This window comes from Rhineura floridana, chromosome 4 (assembly GCF_030035675.1).
Source record: "Rhineura floridana isolate rRhiFlo1 chromosome 4, rRhiFlo1.hap2, whole genome shotgun sequence".
Classification (NCBI taxonomy): Eukaryota; Metazoa; Chordata; class Lepidosauria; order Squamata; family Rhineuridae; genus Rhineura; species Rhineura floridana.
Window position 1 is genome coordinate 191,765,801 of NC_084483.1, and position 22,593 is coordinate 191,788,393.

Sequence of the window (22,593 nt, forward strand, 5' to 3'; positions counted from 1 at the left end):
TGAGGAACTCTCCCATTGGCATTTATAACATCGCTTCTCTAAGTTAGCAGATAGCACAAAAACAGAAAAGGTGAAAGGTCTCAATTCATCATCAGTAAGAGAGCTAGAGTTGTTGGGGAATTCCAATGAAGACAGAAATGGGGATGGAAATGGCTGATGTTCGCTTATTCGTCTCATGTCTGGAACAGAAATTAATCCATTCAATACGATTTGTATTTACTGCTATTGTTGCTTTCAGCCCATAATGATATGTAATTGATTATATTTCCTCCCTCCCTTTGCATTGCATTTCCTCTACATTGAAATAAATGGGGTGGAATAACGTAATGACCACAGGACATAGTAATGTATGTAATAAATTGCGTAACGTATATAATTTTGCCACAGTGGACAGCAAGATGCATGGCATCATTTTAGGCAGAAGATGGACTGCAGTGGAATAGAAACAGCGCTACAGGCAATGAATACAGGGCAGAATGGGAAGAGGGCAGAATGGGAAAAGGTGGCTTCTTACATCCCTAGTAAGAAGACAGAAAGATGGCTGGATTTAGGGGCAGGAGACCAGGGCTGGCACCAGGGTTGAGTTAGCCCTCAGCATATTGCTGCTGGTGGACCTGCCCCCATCCCAGTGCCATGTTCTCCTCTCCTGTACAATTTCCCCAGGGAGAAACAGAGCATCAGCAAGCCCTGTCACTCCCAAGGGCTCTTGCTCTATGGGTATTCAAAGTGCGCAGTGACAAGAAACTTCACACACAGCTGCTGGATGCACAGTTTAAGAAGTCTGAAAGGGGAGAAATGATTTGGAGCACAGCAGCAGCATGCAACCTTCAGACCACCCTGTAAGTTGTTTTTACATGTATATTAACAATGTGTTATTCTAGGTGGATTTTTAAGGTTTTCCTCTTTAAAATCCACCTGGAAACAGAACAGAACAGACTTACCCCAGTCCCCTTGAGAACTGGGATGGGCCAGTCTTCAACGGGTGCATCCATCCCTGTTCAGTGTCCATTAGGGTGCTCAGTTATGCATTGCCAAAGAAATGAAAGGATGCATCACCCCCCAAAAAAAGAGCACAAAAGAGGACACTGATCTGCATAATGTTTTTAGGCGCAAATGCCTATAATTACTACATTACTGCTGGGAGGAAGGGTGGGATCTATATTTAATAAATAAATAAAATAAATAAATAAAACAATACAATACATCTCACCATAGTGGGGGAGACCTTTGCTCTCTCTATGTGACTCTCAAGCAAAAGTAGCATCTGACCAGGCACATAGATATAAGGCTGAAAGGAGCGGAGAGAGAGAGAGAGAACAATTAGATTATTGTCGCATGCCATCCCAATCCCTGAGCGGTGCTAGACTTCCAAGTGTTCCAGCACTTACCCAGGGTTTGGTTTCCTTAGAATGAAGGTCAGCGAAGGCTGTGGTGTCTTATAGGATATATGGTTTTTATTAACAATACAATACATCTCACCATATTGAGGGAGACACAGGTGACGTATGCAACTGCTAAGTTTGCTGACCAGGTGCTGCTCCTGCTGTTGATGGACAACTTCAGGGCTCCTGCCCTCCTTGTTTAAAATAGACTTGGACTGAACAGCCTTCACACAGAAGACTTGTCTTCTGGCCGTCTTTCCAAATGAAGGACTGCCATCTGTAAAAGAGGACACATGGCCATCCTGGTGTTATTTATTTATTTATATTTATTATTTGATTTATATCCCGCCCTTCCTCCCAGCAGGAGCCCAGGGCAGCAAATGGGGTGCGTGTATGTATGGGTGTGTGTCTGTACGTGAGAGGATTGTAACCGGATCCATGCTTAAGGGCAACCAACCAAACAAACAAACAAAAAACCCAGCTGCTGCAGCACCAATTTCAAAAGAAGAAGGACAGCCAGAGAGGTGTAGGATTAACATTTTAATAAAACATCTGAACAAGAAACCATCCCCTTTATAATTAACGTGTTGATCACCTTGTGAACATATGGATGCAGACTTTTTCAGTGGTGGTCCTCATGTTGTAGAAAGCCCTCCCTGTTGAGATATGATTGGTAGTCTCATTCCACTGGCTCTTAAAGAGACACATGTTTAGACAAGCATTACCCTGAACTTAACCTTTCTGATCTGATTGTGTTAATTGCCATTTAAACTGTTTTAACTGTTATGCTTTTTATAGGACTTGTGTTACTGTATAGTTTAAATGAAGGTGTTTTTAATGTTTTGATGGAGTTGTTTTATTGTTTATTTAAATTATTTCTGGATACTTTATAATTGATTTCATAGTTATACACTGCTTCAGAGCCATTTTGGCAGGGCCATCACCAGGCTTGACTGGGCCCTTGGGCACCAGCCTGCCCTAGGCCTGCAACACAAGCCCAGCACCCCCTGGCACAGGCTGTATGCCGCTAATAAGCCCACCTACATGCCCCACCTACCTCTTGTGTTGTGTGAATGATGTGCATGCATAGCACGCATGCCCACCATCAACAAAGATGGTGGAGGGTGGCAGCCCCTTAGGGAAGCCTGCACCACTATCCTGGGTGATAGCAGTCATGTGCGCACAGCATGACATTCATACTGACAGAAGCTAACTGAAGCTGCACTATCTGTATTGGGGGGGGTGCTTGAGAGCTCCCTCTCTGCGATCTGTGTCGGGGTCAGGTTGCAGGACATAATGCTGCTGTTGATTACTGAATGGAAGTGCTACCTTCCCACCCTAAAGAGGGGCCATTCAGGGGGCCCTTCGGGCTGCAGGGGCCCTCAACCAGGGCCCAACCTGGCTGCCCTCTGGCACCGGCCCTGCATTTTGACATGTAAATGGTATATAAGAACATAAGAACAGCCTGTTGCATCAGGCCAATGGCCTACCTAGGCCAGCATCCTATTCTGACAGTGGTGAGCCAGATGCCTGTGGGAAGCCTGGCAGCAGGACCTGAGCGCAAGAGTACTCTCCCCTCCTATGGTTTCCTTCATGAATCTGTCTAATCCTCTTTGAAAGCCATCCAAGGTGGTGGCCATCATTGCCTCTTGTGGAAGCGAGTTCTATAGTTTAACTATGTGCTGTGTGAAGAAGTACTTTGCTTTGGCTGCCCCGATACGAGAGAGGGAGGAAAAAACTTTTCTCTATCCACTTTGTCCCTGCCATGCATAATGTTATACACTTCTATCATGTCACCTCTTCTCTAAACTAAGACCTTTTCTCTAAACTAAGACGTCCCCAATGCTGCAAAGTTTCCTCATAGGGAAGTTAATTAAATAAATACATGCATACATAAATAATGCTGTTACAGATTTTCTCACATTGTGTAGTCCATAGTCTTCAGAATACCATATTCTCCAGTTCATCCCCTGATGAAGAGTGATACTCAAAGAATGTTGGGATTATCACATTCCATTCCAGCCTTCCTCTCTTTTTTCAACTGTGGCCAGCCAGAGAGGCACACAGGAAGCTGCTTGATTCTGAGTCACACCCCTGGACCCATGTAACCCAGTACAGTCTACACTGACTGGCAGTGGCTCTCCAGCTGCTGGGGATTGAAGCTGATACCTTCTGCATGCAAAGCAAAAGCCCACAAACAGGGCTGGACGGGAATAGTTCTACCCAGTTGTTTGCCTTCAGCTATCCTATCCCAGGCAGTGAGTACAGCCAGGATGGGGTACAAGGCCAAGGGAGACCTCGATCAGAAGCTCAGGAGCTCAGACGTAAGCTACACCTTACGCAGATCTGGACCTTGAGAAGATCTGGTACTTAAAGGGGCTAATTTTGTAAGTGTTACCTCTGACAACTTTAGTGGTGGTGAGATTGTGGCTCAACTGCAGTTTCAGGATGGAGTCTGTGGAGTCCTTTGATGATGGCAGCATGGCCTCCTCCGGCCATGGAGGTGACAGCAGAATGATCTCTGGGGGTTCCTCATGCTCCCTGGGAGAAGTGGGATCATCTGAGGTTGCCACTGAGTGAAAATCCCTCCTGCACTCTGCCTCTTCATCATAATCTATTAGGGTTGCCAGGTTCAATCCCTGAGACTGATCCTGTATCTTTAGGAGAAAAGAAAGTCAGCCAAGTGCAGGTGTTCTTGCAACCCTGTAATGGGAAAAACCACAAGGTGGAATTCTCCCTTCCCCCCTGCACAACTTTTAAAGATACAGAAGACCTCTTGGAGGCCGGGCCTACCAACCCTTTAAAAGTTATGCAGGGGGAAGGGAGAATTCCACCTTGTGGTTTTTCCCATTACAGGGTTGCAAGAACACCTGCACTTGGCTGACTTTCCCTTCTCCTAAAGATACAGGATCAGTCTCAGGCCTTGAACCTGGCAACCCTATAATCTATGGTATGAGAAATCAGATCTCAAGGTAGTGACACTGGCACCCAGTATTCAGAAGTATAGTACTAGAAGGAGCTCGAAGGAGGGTGCCATCAAGAGGGTGTGAGGTATACCATCCCTGCCCTTAACAAGCCATTCTCAAACAATGCAATCCCAGATGGAGCCCTGCCAGATGGGAGGATTTTTTTTTTTGGCAGCGTTCCCACAGCAGCCACTGAATTGGCCTTGAGTTCCTTTAGACCATGATTCATTTGCCCACTCATGTAACAATGTTGCTAGCAAATCCAATTACCTTTGCAGCAATTTGCATTTGGCATTTTGCATGGCAAAACAAGATGCTGTGTATGTATGTGTGTGTGTGTGTGTGCCTTTTAGGCCGAAAGGAATAGTTCTTAAATAATAGACAATCTCACTGTGATTCTTTTAGCTTTATAATTTAAATGCGGGAATACATAGTGAGCTATTTGAAACTGCAAATGTTAGTTTTTTTGTCCTTTTGAAAGCAATGCAATGATGTTCAGGTGAGATTCTACCTGTATTGTTTACTGAAATGGCTCTGCTCCCTACCACCTGCAGGCTGTGAAAATTAGAACACATACACACTTAATCATTCGCCTGGGAAATGGGAATTGCAATCAAAACAGTGAAAGAGTTTCATTGTATGAAAAACAGTGGCATGATGATTTGTGACCAACAACACACTTCAAGCTGCTCTGATGGTCTCCTGATCAAATTTTGACAAACACATTGCCACAGCGGGTGGTTTGAAGGTGGCAGCTCGATGGAGAGGGCATTGCTTTAGACTCCTTTGTTCGGAGAGGTTATGGGAAAATTAAGGATGTTGGGCAGCGAGGTTCTCAGCAAGATCTAAAGGCCTGCCTTTCAAAATATGAAATATTAAACTGCAAAAAAGCAATGCATTTTGTGTTGTACTTTTTAAAACTTGGAATGATGTGTGGTATTGATACAACACAGGTTCAGCAGTCACCCCCTGTGTTAATCAAAGGGATCTGTGTCATTGGCATGCATACCAGGGTCATAAGCCCATTTCATTGTTTGGAACTGTAGTCAACTGAGTATGCAAAACCAATGAGACAGACAGAAATATGTTCCTGAGGAATATCACATGCTGGGTTTTGCTTTTTGTTGGAAGGGGGTTGGGTGCAACATCCCTTGCCCTTTCTAAATGGAGCCCACAGATTCACTGACTGTGGAGGTGAGTATTGTAGACAGGCAAGCCATCTGAATCTTGCCTTGGAAGAAGTCAGAGATTATCCATTTTTTTTTTAAAAAAAAATCATTACATTTATATCCCACCTTTCCTCCAAGGAGCTCATTTTTATTCTCACAACAACCCTGTTAGGCTGAGAGATGGTTACTAGCCCAAGGTCACCCAGTGAGCTTCATGACTGAGCAGGGATTTGGACCTGGGTCTTCACTGTCTGACACTCTGACTACTACACCCCACCAGACTCCCAAACAACCCCCTTCCTGTTCTTTACTTTTTAAGCAATTTGGGGGTGGGGGGAGGACAGCAGAGGAAGCATGTAGAAAGAGCAGCTTTTTCTTCTTCCCTTTGTTCTCTCTATGTGACTCTCAAGCAAAAGTAGCATCTGACCAGGCACATAGATATAAGGCTGAAAGGAGCGGAGAGAGAGAGAACAATTAGAATATTGTCGCATGCCATCCCAATCCCTGAGCCGTGCTAGACTTCCAGGTGTTCCAGCACTTACCCAGGGTTTGGTTTCCTTAGAATGAAGGTCAGCGAAGGCTGTGGTGTCTTATAGGATATATGGTTTTTATTAACATGTATTCACAACTTGAGCATAAGATGGAGCATTAACAGTCCATCAGATCTTGCTCCCCATTGCCCATAGCTTTGGGGGTACAGAGAGCAAGAAAGCTTCTCTGTCTGTTTTCAACTCCTAGCCTTTTCTCAGACTAACTGTAACACAGACACACAAACTCCGTCTTTATGTATGTGTTTGTCTGTGTGAGGCCTCTCTCCTGAAAAGAGTTCTTAATGGCTCACATTGCCTCCCTATCAGATTCTTACACTTGTTAATGGGGGCATTTGACAGACTTGGCTGAATATCCATTAATTTATGAATGGAACTAGCTAGTAGAACAGGTTTCTTCCTTTGCAGATCCCAAATCAGAGGCTGGAAAGGGGATCGATAGAAACCATCCATCTCAGCCCCCAAAATCCCATAACAGTATTCTTGCGACCCTGGGACAGGAACAAAGAGGTGCTGAGGACAGCAGAGCATGTGTGCTTGAGATTTCACTAGGCACATCCCACAGCCTTCTTGCTCACTTGCTTATAAATTAATTAATTAATTAATTAATTAAATTTATATCCTGCCCTTCCTCCCAGTAGGAGCCCAGGGCAGCAGACAAAAGCATAAAAAACACTCTAAAACATCATAAAAAACAGACTTTAAAATATATTATAACAAAACATCCTTAAGAACATATTAAAACAAAACATCTTAAAAAAAAATTTTTTTTACAAAAGCTTTACAAACATCTTTAAAAAAACAGTTTTAAAAACATCTTAAAAAGCCATTCCAACACAGACTCAGGCTGGGATGAGGTCTCTACTTAAAAGGCTTGTTGAAAGAGGAAGGTCTTCAGTAGGTCTTCATGATTTCCTCTGCAAGCATGAGGACTAGAGACTGTTGTTTTTAATGAAAGCTGAGGTGGAGTGTCCTAGAAGAGTCAAGGGATTAGGGGAAGGGAAGCTTCGGTTCATGGGCCCTCTAGGCTTTTCTAATGAGCCCTGCTGTGGGCCCTCCTCAAGTGTTTTTTTCCTGGCTGGAATGTGTCTTTGAACCATGATAAAATCTCTTGCTTGCTTGGATGGAGTTGTGCATGTGTGTGAGTGCGTGTGTACTTACACATGTCTGGAACATAGCCTACCATACAAAGGTAAGAATCACACCTGTTGCTCCACTCACATTTGCCTCTAGCCACACCCACTACTTACATGTGGCCCCTGGAAGGCTTCCAGCCAGGGAATATGGCCCTTAGGTTGAAAAAAGGTTCCCATCCCTGCTGTAGATGTCAGAAGAGAGGGTGGTGTCACTGTTACAAATTCTCCCCCCCCCCCACACACACATTGCCTGAAAGACACTAGCATAAAGGTTTATCTTAGTGGCTAAAGAAAAACTGTGTAAACCCATCTTCTCTCTCGATTCCAAGAGCTTTCTTTCTTTGCCATTGAACACCGGTATGAGTTTGATATGAACTTTCCAGAGAAATTGGCCCACTTTCAGCCCCCCCCTCCATCTGTTAAGACTGTTAAAATGAAGGAGCAGATAGAGTTGGAAAAATAATTGTTCCTCTGAAGACAGAATGCCTTCTTTGAACCGGGTGGCCCTTTGGGAGCTAGAGTGTGTACCCTACATCTGTCCACCTTCATCCTGTCAATGGGCTGGGCCTTGCATGGGGAAAGAGGGTGCTGAGATCCACCTATATTTAAGAGACTAAAGGGGTCACCTGGAGACAATCCAGGACAACGGTTTCTCCATCAGCAAATGGAAGCTTCTGAGAGTTCCGTTTTACAAATAAGAACTGTGAAGGGCAAAAGGGCTCTTGTAAAGGTGTTTCATCTCTCAAGAAAACAGCAAGAATAATGGGGAGGGGGGTTATTAGGAAAATATTAATAGAGTTCCCCCTGTTTCCTCTACCCACCAACATTCCAACTAGCAGGTATATCTCCTGAAGACAGTTTAAAATGAGGCTGGCAAGATGCTTTGTTTCAAGACAGCTGACAATACTAATTTGAAGGCTGAAGGCAAGTATTTTCCCACCACCCCCATAGCTATGTAGGTAGAAAATGCAAGGCACAGGAGTGCCAGAGCTTGGAAAAGTTACTTTTTTGAACTACAACTCCCATCAGCCCAATCCAGTGGCCATGCTGGCTGGGGCTGATGGGAGTTGTAGTTCAAAAAAGTAACTTTTCCAAGCTCTGCACAGGACTTGATTTCCCCATCGCTGGTTTGCTAGCAAGTTGGTTTTTCCACCAGCTTCATCTCAACAATAAAGGAGAATAAATTATGTCGGAAAGGAAAATGGGAAGAGAAGTAGTCGTATATTAGTGGCAAGAGAGAGCAAGAGTGCACGCGAGAGTGTTGCAGCAGTGTTTTAAATTGTATTTGTTTTTAGTTATTGTAAACCGCCCAGAGAGCTTCGGCTATGGGGAGGTATACAAGTTTAATAAATAAATAAATAAATAAACAAATTTTCTCTGCAACAGATTTACATTCTTCCCAAGCCCCAAAACACAGGATTCCTTTTTCTCCTTGGGTTTCTAACTGTCCAGCTTCTTGTTTAGAATTCAAGGATGCTGAAACATTAACTAAGAATTCATAGAGAGAGAGAGAAAGAGAGAGAGAGATGCAATAAGAAGAGAGACTAGACCTCAGGAATGCTCACCGAACCACTCAGAGACACAGGTGTGGAAAAATCAAAGAAGAGGTGCAAATGTGAAAAGTTAAATCTGCTTGATTTATGCTTTTTAAAATCCTTTCTGGCAGGCATTCTGAATCCTATGCACCTCAGGGTAGAAGCAGAATAAGTGAGATTGAATCATCCTGATCCAGCAGGAGAGAACTGAACAGAGAACCCCTATCATGAAGCTCACCTGGGTCCCATTGAAGAGGCTGGATGGGTCCTTTGAGCCAGACGGAGATGCACATCTTTGTTTGGAGCAAAGAGCTAATGCCATCAGCTCTAGACACTTTTGTGCCTTTAACAGCCAAATTAGTATTAAGTTGAACAGCTGGAAGTGGCCCTGCGTAGGAACATAGGAAGATGCCTTAAATCAGACCATTGTTTCATCTAGCTCAGTATTCTCTACACTGACTGGCAGTGGCCCTCTAGGATGTCAGACAGGTTCCTCTCCAAGCTGTACTTGGAGATGCCGGGACCTTCTGCAAGCCAAGCAGATGCTCTACCAATAACCCTTAGCCCAGCTCTGCAACCTTCGTTGTAGGCCAAGGGTGGGGAACTGCTTTCAGCCTGAGAACCACATGCCCTTGTGGGCAACCTTGCAGGGGTCACTTGCCAGTGGTGTGTGGGGCCAGAGACAAAAAGTGGGCGGAGCAATGGGTGTTACTCCTACTTTTTACAGTAGGCTACATTCCAGCCACACAAATGTCAGAGGTTGCTGTCCCCCACCCTTCCACATCTCTTGCCCCCCATTCAGGCAGGAACTCACATTATCACAGTTCAAGGACACATCAAGGACAGTTCAAGCACACCTTCTGGCCAGGCAAAGGCAGTTTAGGAGGGTGCGGACTGGAGTCGGTGACGGGTGTGGGCTGGGGAGAGTCTCATGGACTTGACAGAGAGACCTGAAGGGTCATATTTGCCCTGTGGACCTGAGGTTCACCATGCTCGCTTTAACCAATCTGTTCACTCCATTCCTAAGCAGATGTCAGAAACTTCCAACAGAAACAGAAAAAGAAATGGAAAATTGCTGTAGTTGCATGTTCGTCTGTGGTCAGGAATGGAAGACAGCCAAGCAAATGCGATTCATTCACATTGTTGTGATGGTGTAAAGTCCGCAAATGATACGTAATTCATTGCTTTTTAAAAAATCTGTCTTGATGTTTCCTTTACACTGAAATGAATGTAATTTGCATAAGTTATGTGAGTTACATTAAATAGCAGACAATGCGATTAATCACATAGGCCACATTCACACGGTACATCTTTCCCACTATTATTCCACTTTAAACAGTAATGGTTTTCCCCAAAGAATGCTGGGAAGTGTAGTTTGTGAAGGGTTCTGAGAGTTATTAGGACACCCCCTTCCCCCTCACAGACTTACAGTTCCCAGAGTTGCCTGGAAAGAGGGACTGACCATTAAACCACTCTGCGAATTGTAGCTCTGTTAGGGGAACAGGGGTCTGCTAACAACTATCAGTGCTGGAGTGCAAGCATGTTGCTCTGTGCTAAATTTGGGGCTTAACAAAATGGAACAATTGACTATTACTATTAATAATTTGTTGGTTCCACATTGGAAACAAGAATATTCGAATGGATATTCCTCATGTGGTCTGCAAGCCATGCTCCTCACCGGCTGAGAAGGGGCCCTATGTGCCCCTAAGAGAAGGGCCCCTAAGTGCATACTGACATATGCATGCAGTGTTCCTCCATTCAAGGGGGGAGACTTGATTGGCGGTATGCTCACAGGAGCTCTTCACATCCTTGCCGAATGTGCTGCTGGTGAGGGACTAGGGATGGACGAATCTGTCCATTTCAATTTCTCTCAGTTTCTCACTTTTACAACCTTAAATTCACTTTTCTACATTTCTGCAGCAATTTCTGAATGTTTGTTTTAACAAACCCTCATGAAAAATCATCAGCATTTTAGTGCATGTTTCTCCTACTAAACACATTTTTGTATGCAATTTTTGCCAATACACGAATATACACATTTTTGCAAGCAAATTCCCCTGACAAAATGCATGCTTGTATATTGTACATATGCGGTTTTGTAACATTCCACCCTGTCCACAGCATATGCATTTTTGTACACATTGGTTGGAGAACTGGGAACTGCTGCTAAACACTGCAAAATTTGTAGAAGTGTGAATTTCGAAGGATAGGTGTGTTTCAGTTCATAGATTGATTTGAGAAGTGTGAATTAGGTAGTTTCTCATTAAAATCTGAACAAAATCAAATTTCTCTCACATCCTGGTGGATGGTGGTGGTGGTGGCCAGCATACCAGGAAGCCATGGTCCTGCATCCCCCTCACATTTGCTTTAAATGGGTGAGGGGGTTCATATTTGGTTCCACATTCTTGACTTCTCAACAATGTTTGATACCATTGACCATGGTAAACTTCTGGAATGGCTCAGGGAGGTAGGGGTGGGGGCACTGTGCTTCAGTGGTTCTACTCCTACCTCCAGGGACATTTTCAGAAAGTAGTTATGGGAGACTTCCGTTTGACACCATGGGAGTTTTCCTGTGGTGTCCCACAAGGCACAAGCTGGGAGCAGTTGTCAGGTGTTTAGGAGTGAAGTGTCACCAACATGCGGATGACACTTAGCTCTACCTCTCTGAATCTGGAGAGGCACTTGAGGTACTAGACAGGTGTCAGGAGGCAGTGATGGGCTGGATGTGGGCTAACAAACTGAAGCTGAGTCCTGAAAACACAAAAGTGTTATGTGTTCCAAGTTCTCTTTGTAGGTAAGGAGATGGGAAGATGGCCTATTCTGAATGGGGTTGCACTCCTCTGGAGGAACAGGGTAGGGTTACTCCTTGATGTAACACGGAAGGCTCAGGTGGCCTCAGTGGCTTTTGTTGTTGTTATGTGCCTTCAAGTCGACTACGACTTATGGCGACTATGAATCAGTGACCTCCAAGAGCATCTGTCATGAACCACCTTGTTCAGATCTTGTAAGTTCAGGTCTGTGGCTTCCTTTATCAGTCCATCTCTTGTTTGGCCTTCCTCTTCTTCTACTCCCTTCTGTTTTTCCCAGCATTATTGTCTTTTCTAGTGAATCAGGTCTTCTCATGATGTGTCCAAAGTATGATAACCTCAGTTTCATCATTTTAGCTTCGAGTGATAGTTCTGATTTAATTTGTTCTAAAACCCAATTATTTGTCCTTTTTTGCAGTCCATGGTATGCACAAAGCTCTCCTCCAACACCACATTTCAAATGAGTTGATTTTTCTCTTATCCACATTTATCACTGTCCAACTTTCACATCCATACATAGAGATCAGGAATACCATGGTCTGAATGATCCTGACTATAGTGTTCAGTGATAGATCTTTGCATTTGAGGACCTTTTCTAGTTCTCTCATAGCTGCCCTCCCCAGTCCTAGTCTTCTTCTGATTTCTTGACTATTGTCTCCATTTTGGTTAATGACTGTGCCAAGGTATTTATAATCCTTGACAAGTTCAATGTCCTCAGTGTCAACTTTAAAGTTATATAAATCTTCTGTTGTCATTACTTTAGTCTTTTTGACGTTTAGCTGTAGTCCTGCTTTTGTGCTTTCCTCTTCAACTTTCATTAGCATTTGCTTCAAATAATTACTGGTTTTTGCTAGTAGTATGGTATTGTCTGCATATCTTAAATGATCTCCCTCCAATTTTCACACCTCCTTCATCTTGGTCCAACCCCGCTTTCTATATGATATGTTCTGCGTACAGATTAATCAAATAGGGTAATCAAATACACCCCATCTCACACCCTTTGTGATTGGGAACCAATCAATTTTTCCATATTCAGTCCTTACAGTAGCCTCTTGTCCAGAGTATAGGTTGTGCATCAGGACAATCAGATGCAGTGGTACCCCCATTTCTTTTCAAGCATTCCATAGTTTTTCACGATCTACGCAGTCAAAGGTTTTGCTGTAATCTATAAAGCACAGGATGATTTTCTTCTGAAATTCCTTGCTCCGTTCCATTATCCAACGTATGTTTGCAATATGATCTCTGGTGCCTCTTCCCTTTCTAAATCCAGTTTGGACATCTGGCATTTCTCGCTCCATATATGGTAAGAGCCTTTGTTGTAGAATCTTGAGCATTACTTTACTTGCATGGGATATTAAGGCAATTTACTAATAGGCAAAAAACCTTGTGGTTTAAGAATGTACCTATAGCCCACAGATCTTTCTATGAAACTTTAAAAAGCAGGGAAATTGGGCAGCTATAGTGCATGCACCAAGGGAGCAGGAGACCTGACCTCCTCTTTGAGATACTGAACTGCCCTACAAATTTGTCAAAATGCAAACGCAATTTGGGTTGGTCTTTCACAGTCCAATCCACTTCCTGTGTAGCTTGGAAGAATTTGGTAACATGTGCAGTCCAATATCTCCTGCTCCCCTGGTGCATTCACTATAACTTCCCAATTTCCCTGCTTTTTAAATTTTGAAAGAAAGATCTGTTGGCTATAGGTATATTCTTAAACCACAAAGTTTTTTGCCATTTAGTGATTTCTCTGCTTTTTAATCCTGGAGGTAAAAAATGGCATCCTGTATAGACATTGTGAACAATATCATTGCTTTTCAACATTTCCCCTACCTTTTTATTCTACAGCCGGCACATGTAGCCTCCCATCCAAATTTAATCCAAAGCTGTCCCTGGCCACATTCACACCAGGCCTCTATTTCACTTTGGGCAGTCAGGTCTTCTGTCAAAGAATCCTGGGAAGTGTAGTTAGTCAAGGGTGCTGAGAGTTGCTAGGAGACACCCTGTTCCCCTTACAGACCTTCAATCAGAGTGGCAGACTGGAGCTCTGTCAGTGGAATAGGAGTCTCCTCTCAGCACCCTTCACAAACTACACTTCCCAGGATTCTCCTGGGGAAGCCAGGACTGTCTCACATGAAATCAAAGTCTGGTGTGGGTGTGGCCCCCTGATTAGGCAAGCTCAGCAGCTGTGAGTCTGGCTTTTAGAACAATGAAAGTTGCTTTTTACTGAGCATGCAACACTATCATTGAGTTCAAGGCAAAATTTCTTAAATTAATTAAAAATCAGCCAGGCATTTTTTTAACCTTTAAACTGCAGAAGATGAAGGTCAGAGTATGGGGCAAGGTCAGCAATAGGATTACAGGTACTCTGTGACCATGGCTGATTTTTAAAGAATTTCAACAGATTATGAGAACTCAGTCAGAAAAAAGTCCCAAAGGGCTCTGCGGTTTTTTCTGTCTTTTCAGACTTTGAACTCTCAGTTCTCTCTGACTGTTTTGTGTTTCACCATGAAAATTTACAGGGTTGTTAAGCAAGCCTTTCTGAGTTCAGGACTATAAGTTTTGTAAGGTTTTGTTTTCAAATGAGCTTATGGGAAGCATCAGAATGGCATGGGGGTATTTTCAATTTAACATTGCGGAATGTGAAAAATCCACTAGCTATAGTATAGTCTTGTGGCTGTATAATAGGTCGATAATTACTGCATTCCCTGGGATCACCTCTCTTTGGAATTAGGATATATATTGAACGCTTCCAGTCTGTGGGCCATTGTTTAGTTTTCCATATTTCTTGACAAAGTTTTCTCAAAATGTGGACAGATTCAGTCTCAGTAGCTTGTAGCAACTCTATTGGTATGCCATCTGTTCCTGGTGATTTGTTTCTTCCAAGTATTTTAAGAGCAGATTTCACCTCACATTATAAAATTTATGGTTCTTCATCATACGGTTCCTCCGTGAATGAATCTGTCATCCTGGCATCCTTTTTATAGAGTTCTTCAGTGTATGGCTTCTATCTTCCTTTTATTTTACCTCATTAAGTCAATGTTTTCCCCTGTTGATTATTCAACATCCCTACCCTTGGTTTAAATTTCCCTTTAATTTCTATAACCTTTTGGAATAAGGCTCTTGTTCTTCCCTTTTTGTTGTCCTCTTCTATTTCTATACAATAACTATTGTAATAGTTCTCTTTGTCTCTACGTACTAGTCGCTGTATTGTTGCATTTAGGGTTTTGCTTTCCTTCTCTCTTAAACCATTTTAAGAGTCTTGTCAGTCATCCATTGAGGTCTTTCTCTCTTTTTAACTAGAGGTATTGTCTTTTGCATTCTTCCCTGATAATGTCTCTGACTTCACTCCATAGTTCTTCTGGTTCTCTGTCAACTAAGTGTAAAGCCTCGAATCTGTTCCTTATTTGATCTTTATATTCTTCTGGGATGTTATTTAAATCATATTTTGGCATTATGATTGCTTTGTTGTTCTACTTTAGCTTTACTCTGATTTTCGATACGACCAGTTCATGATCTGTACCGCAGTCTGCTCCTGGTCTTGTTTTTGCAGAAAGTATGGAATTTCTCCATCTTCAGCTACCAATTATATAATCAATTTGATTCCTATATTGACCATTTGGTAATGTCCACGTGTACAGTCGTCTTTTAAGTTGTTCAAAAAATGTGTTCACAAGGAACAAATTATTGGCTTCATGGAATTCAATAAGTCTTTCTCCTGCTTCATTTCTGTCTCCTAAGCCCCATTTCCCCACAATTCCTAGTTCTTCTCTTTCCCTACTTTTGCATTCAAGTCTCCCATGATTATCATCACATCTTGTTTTGGTGTGTGATCAATTTCTTCCTGTACTTCTGCCTAAAATCTCTCCAATTCCTCTTCTTCTGCATTTGCCATTGGAGCATAGACTTGGATGATGGTTACGTTAATAGGTTTCCCATTTAATCTCATTGATATCACTCGCTCAGACCTTGTGTTGTAGCTCCTAATTGCTTTTGCTACATCACTTCTCACTATTAAAGCAACACTGTTTCTTCTTAATTTCTCATTTCCTGCATAAAATATTTTGTAGTTGCCTGATTGAAAATGTCCCATTCCCATCCATTTTAATTCACTCGTGCTAAGTATTGTAATGTATTAATTTTTGTAAACAGCCCAGAGAGCTTTGGTTATGGGGCTGTATATAAATGTAATAAATAAAATAAATAAATAATGTTGATATGTTCCATTTCTGTTTTGACATTTTCTAACTTTCCCTGGTTCATGCTTCTCACATTTCATGTTCCTATTGTGTGTGTCGTAAAACTCCGGACTATTATTTTGCCTCGGTGCTCATCAGCTTCTGAGCTTCCTTTTGGCTTTGACCCAGCTGCATCATTAGTCACAGCGCTACTTGTCCTTGTCCTTTGTTCTTCCCCAGTAGCTTGGTGAGTGCCTTCTGACCTGGGGGTCTCATCTTCCAGAACTATCTCATGTTGCATTTTGGATACTCTGTTCATAGGGTTTTCATGGTAAGAGATATTCAGAGGTGGTTTACCATTGCCTTCCTCTGAGTTTGGATGCATCTTAGTCTGGTGTCTCAGCTTTGACCATTCTGCCTTGGGTGCCCCTGCTAGGAGTCTAGCCTCTTGGTCTAGACTCCTGATGGCATTGCTTTCAGCTTCTTCAACACTCTCAAACCCCCTCACCATGTTAAGGTATGCATCCTAAAGGGGGCCTCAGTGGCTAGGGGTGCCTATTTCCAGCTCTGACTGGTTTGCCAGCTACAGGCCCTTTTGGACAGAGATGACTTGGCACTGGCCTCATCTTGAGTACTACATCCAGTTCTGGTCTCCGCACTTCAAGAAGGATGCAGTCAAATGGGAACAGGTTCAGAGGAGGGCAATGAGGATGATCAGGGGACTGGAAACAAAACCCAATGAGGAGAGACTGAAAGAAATGGGCATGTTTAACCTGGAGAAGAGAAGACTGAGGGGAGATATGATAGCACTCTTCAAGTACATGAAAGATTGCCACGCAGATGAGGGCTGGGATCTTTTCTCGATCGTCCCAGAGTGCAGGACACAGAATAATGGGCTCAAGTTGCAGGAAGCCAGATTTCGACTAGACATCAGGAAAAACTTCCTAACTGTTAGAGCCATACAACAATGGAACCAATGACCTAGAGAGGTAGTGGGCTCTCCAACACTGGAGGCATTCAAGAGGCAGCTGGACAGCCACCTGTCAAGCATGCTTTGATTTGGATTCCTGCATTGAGCAGGGGGTTGGACTTGAGAGCCTTATAGGCCCCTTCCAACTCTACTATTCTATGATTCTATGATTCTATTTAATCAAAACAATTACCTTTATAATACATAACAAAATGATGAAAGGAAAGTTGTGTGCAGGTCACGAATATACTGGAAAAATCTCCAAGGAACAGCTTCAATTCAGTTTATGCCAACTGTTTGGTACAATAAGAAACTGTCCCACCTGCTTATCACCATTGACTAGCAGGTGTGAAATGATGTTTATTAACATGTACTTCCCACTGTGTGGCATCTCATCTTCTCCCTGCTCTGTTAAGGCTGCTAAACACGGCAAACTTGCCATAATATGATGATTAAAAGTGTTTTGCATTGTAGGGCATAGAGCTTGTGAGTGAAACTTGACAGTGGTCCATTTGAATATGGAAATACACCAAGCTCAGGTTTGTTACAAGGTTATTTAGTAAAATAAGATGTGGTGATGAGTGCTATTGTTGGTCTTACATTACTATAGCAGTGGATTGGCTGCTTCCCCATGGCTCCATTCCAACCCTTTCCCAGTAATATCTGTATACAGGACGCTATATGGGATGGCCCAAAGGAATGGTGACTACTTTGTCACAATCACCCGTCCCTGGAGCGATTTGGGAAATCAACATGGGTTTCAGGATTTTGTCCCCTTTTTCCAAATTATACCCCCTGGGGAGCCCCAGAATGGTACCTTACTCCAGTTTCCATCTAGTGTTTGTTCACCGCCCTGAGAGCTATTTCGCTAAGGGCGGTATATAAATTGAAATAATAAATAAATAATAAATAAATAAAATAAATAGTGGATCCTCCACTCCCCAGGGACAAAAGGACCTGTCGACATCATGGGATATGATATCATAATGCCGTTGTATAAATCTATGGTGCGGCCGCATTTGGAATACTGTGTACAGTTCTGGTCGCCTCATCTCAAAAAGGATATTATAGAGTTGGAAAAGGTTCAGAAGAGGGCAACCAGAATGATCAGGGGATGGAGCGACTCCCTTACGAGGAAAGGTTGCAGCATTTGGGGCTTTTTAGTTTAGAGAAAAGGCTCTAGAGGCTTTAGAGAGGAGAAATGATAGAAGTGTATAAAATTATGCATGGCATTGAGAAAGTGGATAGAGAAAAGTTCTTCTCCCTCTCTCATAATACTAGAACTCGTGGACATTCAAAGAAGCTGAATGTTGGAAGATTCAGGACAGACAAAAGGAAGTACTTCTTTACTCAGCGCATAGTTAAACTATGGAATTTGCTCCCACAAGATGCAGTAATGGCCACCAGCTTGGACGGCTTTAAAAGAAGATTAGACAAATTCATGGAGGACAGGGCTATCAATGGCTACTAGCCATGATGACTGTGCTGTGCCACCCTAGTCAGAGGCAGCATGCTTCTGAAAACCAGTTGCCGGAAGCCTCAGGAGGGGAGAGTGTTCTTGCACTCGGGTCCTGCTTGCGGGCTTCCCCCAGGCACCTGGTTGGCCACTGTGAGAACAGGATGCTGGACTAGATGGGCCACTGGCCTGATCCAGCAGGCTCTTCTTATGTTCTTACGTTCTTATGATCCCTTTATAGTGTGCAGCCCTTGTTAATTCCCTTTGACATCTCTAGCTCACCACTGAGGCTATAACCCCAGACTTCCTCCTACACCTATCTCTTTCTCTCTCACAGCTGTCTCACCTTGCTATGTTTCCCTGCACTGTCCCTGTACCAACCAGCGTTGTCTCCCATCTGTCGCTCTTCCTCTTATTCGGTACTCTGCCGGGATAGAGATTTTCCACCTCCTTGCTCCTTATCTTGCCTTTGTTCTACAATCTGAGCACTTTCTAGAACCTCCTTCTCTCCCCTGAGCATTGTGCTACTGCTGCTGTTACTATGCCCTCTGACCCTTCGCAGCTGTCCTTTATGGAACCTCAGAGTGCACAAAAACGCACTGCCCACGTTTCGCAGCGATGGCGGTGATCCACTTCCAGCCTGGAGTTATTTACACCTGGCCGGGCTGAAAGGGGCATGCTGAAGAGACCAATGACATGCAGCACCCTCCGTTATCTGCCTAATTCCCCACAATGGGAGATAATTTTGCCATCAGCACATCACACATGATTTTCTGCACACAAAAATGGTACTGGTTTGAATGGAATGGCTGAGAAGTGGCAACCATGGCAGACTAAGCAAGTCCTTAGATGGTTTTAGAAGAAATCAGGCAAATTAGGCCGTTCAATAGCCATAGCAGCTAAAAATGGAACTTTAGTAATGAAGTCTCATGAGCAGGTGCTGGGGGTGAATAATAGGGTGTTTTCATTATGGTCCACTTGTCAACTTTCAATGGACATCTGCTTGCCAGATCTGGAACAGAATGATGAGACAGGTGGGCCTTTAGCCTGAGACACTGTCTAGGACCCTGGCTTCAGGAACAAGTTACAGGAAGCCAGATTTTGGCTGAACATCAGGAAAAAACTTCCCAATTGTTAAAGTAGTACGGCAATGGAACCAATGACCTAGGGAGGTGGTGGGCTCTCCAACACTGGAGGCATTCAAGAGGCAGCTGGACTGCCACCTGTCGGGTATGCTTTAAGCTGGATTCCTGCATTGAGCGGGGCATGCGTGTGTGGACTTGATGGTCTTATAGGCCCCTTCCAGCTCTACTATTCTATGATTTTAAGTGGGAGGCAGGGGAAGACCAGAATAGGGGGAAGAAGTCATCCAGCCTCTCCCTGCTTCTAGAATTTATCCTGCCCCCCTAGATAAATCATGGCAATGTTACCCCACTTTTGTGGCCTGTGAATGGGGCCATGGAAGTTAGGAGACTTGTTTACTCGGTACTAAAGTTTTTGTTTTTAATGTGGTTATTTTCACAAAGGAATATACAGTGTAGTTTCTGTTTGGGTAGGAAGTGCTGGTAATGGACCTTTACAATGTTCTCTGGGGCCGTAACTCATCTCTACAGAGCCATCCCTGCCAAAAATATGAGACTACCCAATTTGCCCAAGGAACAGGATGTGGTTTATTTTATTCCCAGTTTCCTTTAAGGACATCTGAATCCTGGAGCACAAAGTTCTCCACCATGGCAGCTTGTGTGCAGCCAATAATGCTGGTCTATCGCCCGTTCTGAAGCGACACTAGATTAGTATGAATTAAAATAAAAGATCCACTCATTTGCAACTTGCATGCCAAGGATTAGTTCCCCTTGTAGGGACAGCGTGGTGTCACAATGATATGACTCAAAGGCTGCTATGGGTTCGGAATAACTAAGTGTATTTGTTTACATACATTAAGTTTCTCCTCTGGCAGATTTCGCTGTACCCTGTGGCAGATGAGGAATCTGTATGCCACATTTTCCAGTTCTAATATGCCATGATTATGTTGGAAGGGACATTGGGGAGGGGAGCCACCTGCCAGATTAACATAGTGCTTGCAAGTAAAAGAACAAGCATCAAATGTCTACGAAATAAACATTTGCAGATTTAATCAGGAGTACTTTACACTTTTCAGAGCTCTCCCCAACCCGTGGAAAACTCTGGATAGTGTATCATCTCCAGGCCTATTGTGCTTTAGAGTTTGGTATGGGGAACCTTCGGATGTTGTTGGATTTTAACTCCCATCAGCCCCAGCTAGCAGGGCCAATGGGCAGGGATAGGAATGGGTGAATATGCCAACTTCTCTCATTTTTCTTAAGTTTGGCCCTCCACATTTCCACATCAGTTTATGATTTTGGGGGGTATGTGTGTGCAAAAAACATCCTCACGAAAACTCATCAGCATTTTAGTGGGAATTTCTCCTAATATACACATCTTTGCATGCATTGTGACCTAATATACAATTTTTTTGCAGTGCATTTTCCCTAATGTAAAGTATTCTTTATATTTTATTTTCACTAATATATGCATCTGTATGTACACTTTATCATAGCACACACATTTTTGTACGCCTTAGCTAGAGAACTACACTGCAAAGTATGGAGACATGTGAATTTCAAAGGATGGTTGTGGTTTGGCTCGTGTACAGTTTCAGAAACTGGGACTTAGACAAAGGTTCACCTTTAAATGCAAACTGAATCCAATTTCTCTCCCACCCCTAGTCAGGGATGATGGGAGTCATAATCCAACAATGTATGGAGGGCCACAGGTTCCCCATCACTGAACGCGAGGAATCTATCAATTTCGGATGGCATTGGGGCTATAAAGCTAGGAATCACAAGATGTGTTGGGCATCATGTTGTCCTTCATTCCCTGATTTAGGGTATTCAAAGTATTTTGTATGCATTATCTTAGCTCTCTTTAGGCCAGCCTTGTTGAGTAGCTCGGTGTTATTCTAGCATTGTGCCCAAAATACCCCCAACATCTTTGCAACCCTACTTTTGGGTGTAGAGGGGGAAAAATCTAGACATTTTCACCAGCAGGAGAATTATTGGAGATGGCAGTGCCTTTTTTACTTACTTAAATATGGTTGGGGCATAGTGGCCCTCCTATCAACAGCTGGGCAACCACCATGTTCCCCTATAATGTCTCAGTGTCATGCCTAGCCCTGACATGGTGCCAGATATTGAGTCCTCATAGGACAAACCGAGAGCCAGTGTGGTGTAGTGGTTAAGGTGCTGGACTACAACCTGGGAGACCAGGATTCGAATTCCCACACAGCCATGAAGCTCACTGGGTGACCTTGGGCCAGTCACTGCTTCTCAGCCTCAGAGGAAGGCAATGGTAAACCCCCTCTGAATACTGCTTACCATGAAAACCCTATTCATAGGGTCACCATAAGTTGGAATCGACTTGAAGGCAGTACACATAGGACAGACCAGACACTGCATAGGTTGAGGACCTTGGGAAAGCAGACATGGTCTCCTGGAACCAGTGCTGACAATCCGCTTGAGGTCTGGTGGGAGACGTGCTGGAGAACCCTTGGAGCTGGAGGAGGTGGAACTACCCCTCCGTCTGCGAGAATGCTGGCACCAAAAGGCCCAGGTCCAGGCTGTAGAGCAATGCCATAGCATGTGTCTACAGACCCAGAGTTGCCACAGTGCATGAGCAAAGTGTCTACTGATGGCTCACCTAGTCCAGCATCCTCTTCTCACAGTGGCCAACTGGATGCCTATGGGAAGCCCAAAAGCACAGCGCTCTCCCAACTTGCGATTCCCAGCAACTGACATCCATAGACATATTGCCTGACATCCAGAGACATATAATTTGTGGCTAGCTGGGGGCACTCATTGTTTCATGTTAGTATGGACAAAAGATCAATGCATGTAGTAACCATTTCAAACTGGACTGGGATACTTTGCCTAGGAACAAAAAACACCCGCCATATAGGTAGATGAAACAAACATTGGTTGAATGTTAAGTTGGAAAAAACCACCCCCAAATGATTCCCCAATGGCTAATATTGTATCATACGAAGCCATTTATTTATTTAGTCCATTTATATACTGCTTATATTTAAATAAAACTCTAAGCGGTGTACAACAAGTCAAAACCTCTTAAAACAATAACTACAAAAACAATACATACAGTTAACTGAACAAAACATCCTCTTTAGTATCAATGTAATATAAACATTGCATATATAATTACGTACAAGAAATACAAGAAAAATCATAATATACATAATAGACTAAACAGAATATTCCCCACATTACATATACATGCAATCCATGTAACTTTTAAATATTGAGCCCAAACATTCGGTCAAATGCAGTGAAATTCATATGCTAAGCAAGTACCAAGAGGCTGGGTCAGCAAGGCTGATATCTTTTCCCATGAGCTATGGAGATTTCTCTTTGAGCACCT

General features: G+C 43.3%; 1 long non-coding RNA gene across 1 annotated transcript; it reads right to left on the bottom strand.

Moving 5' to 3' along the window:
• Positions 1-1,456: 1,456 nt before the first annotated feature.
• On the bottom strand, positions 1,457-3,595 carry LOC133384528 (uncharacterized). The gene is made up of 3 exons (XR_009762601.1): positions 3,305-3,595; positions 1,978-2,038; positions 1,457-1,659 (listed from the first exon to the last, which is right to left on the bottom strand). It is a non-coding gene; the product is annotated as an uncharacterized LOC133384528 (long non-coding RNA).
• Between the last annotated feature and the right edge of the window lie 18,998 nt (positions 3,596-22,593).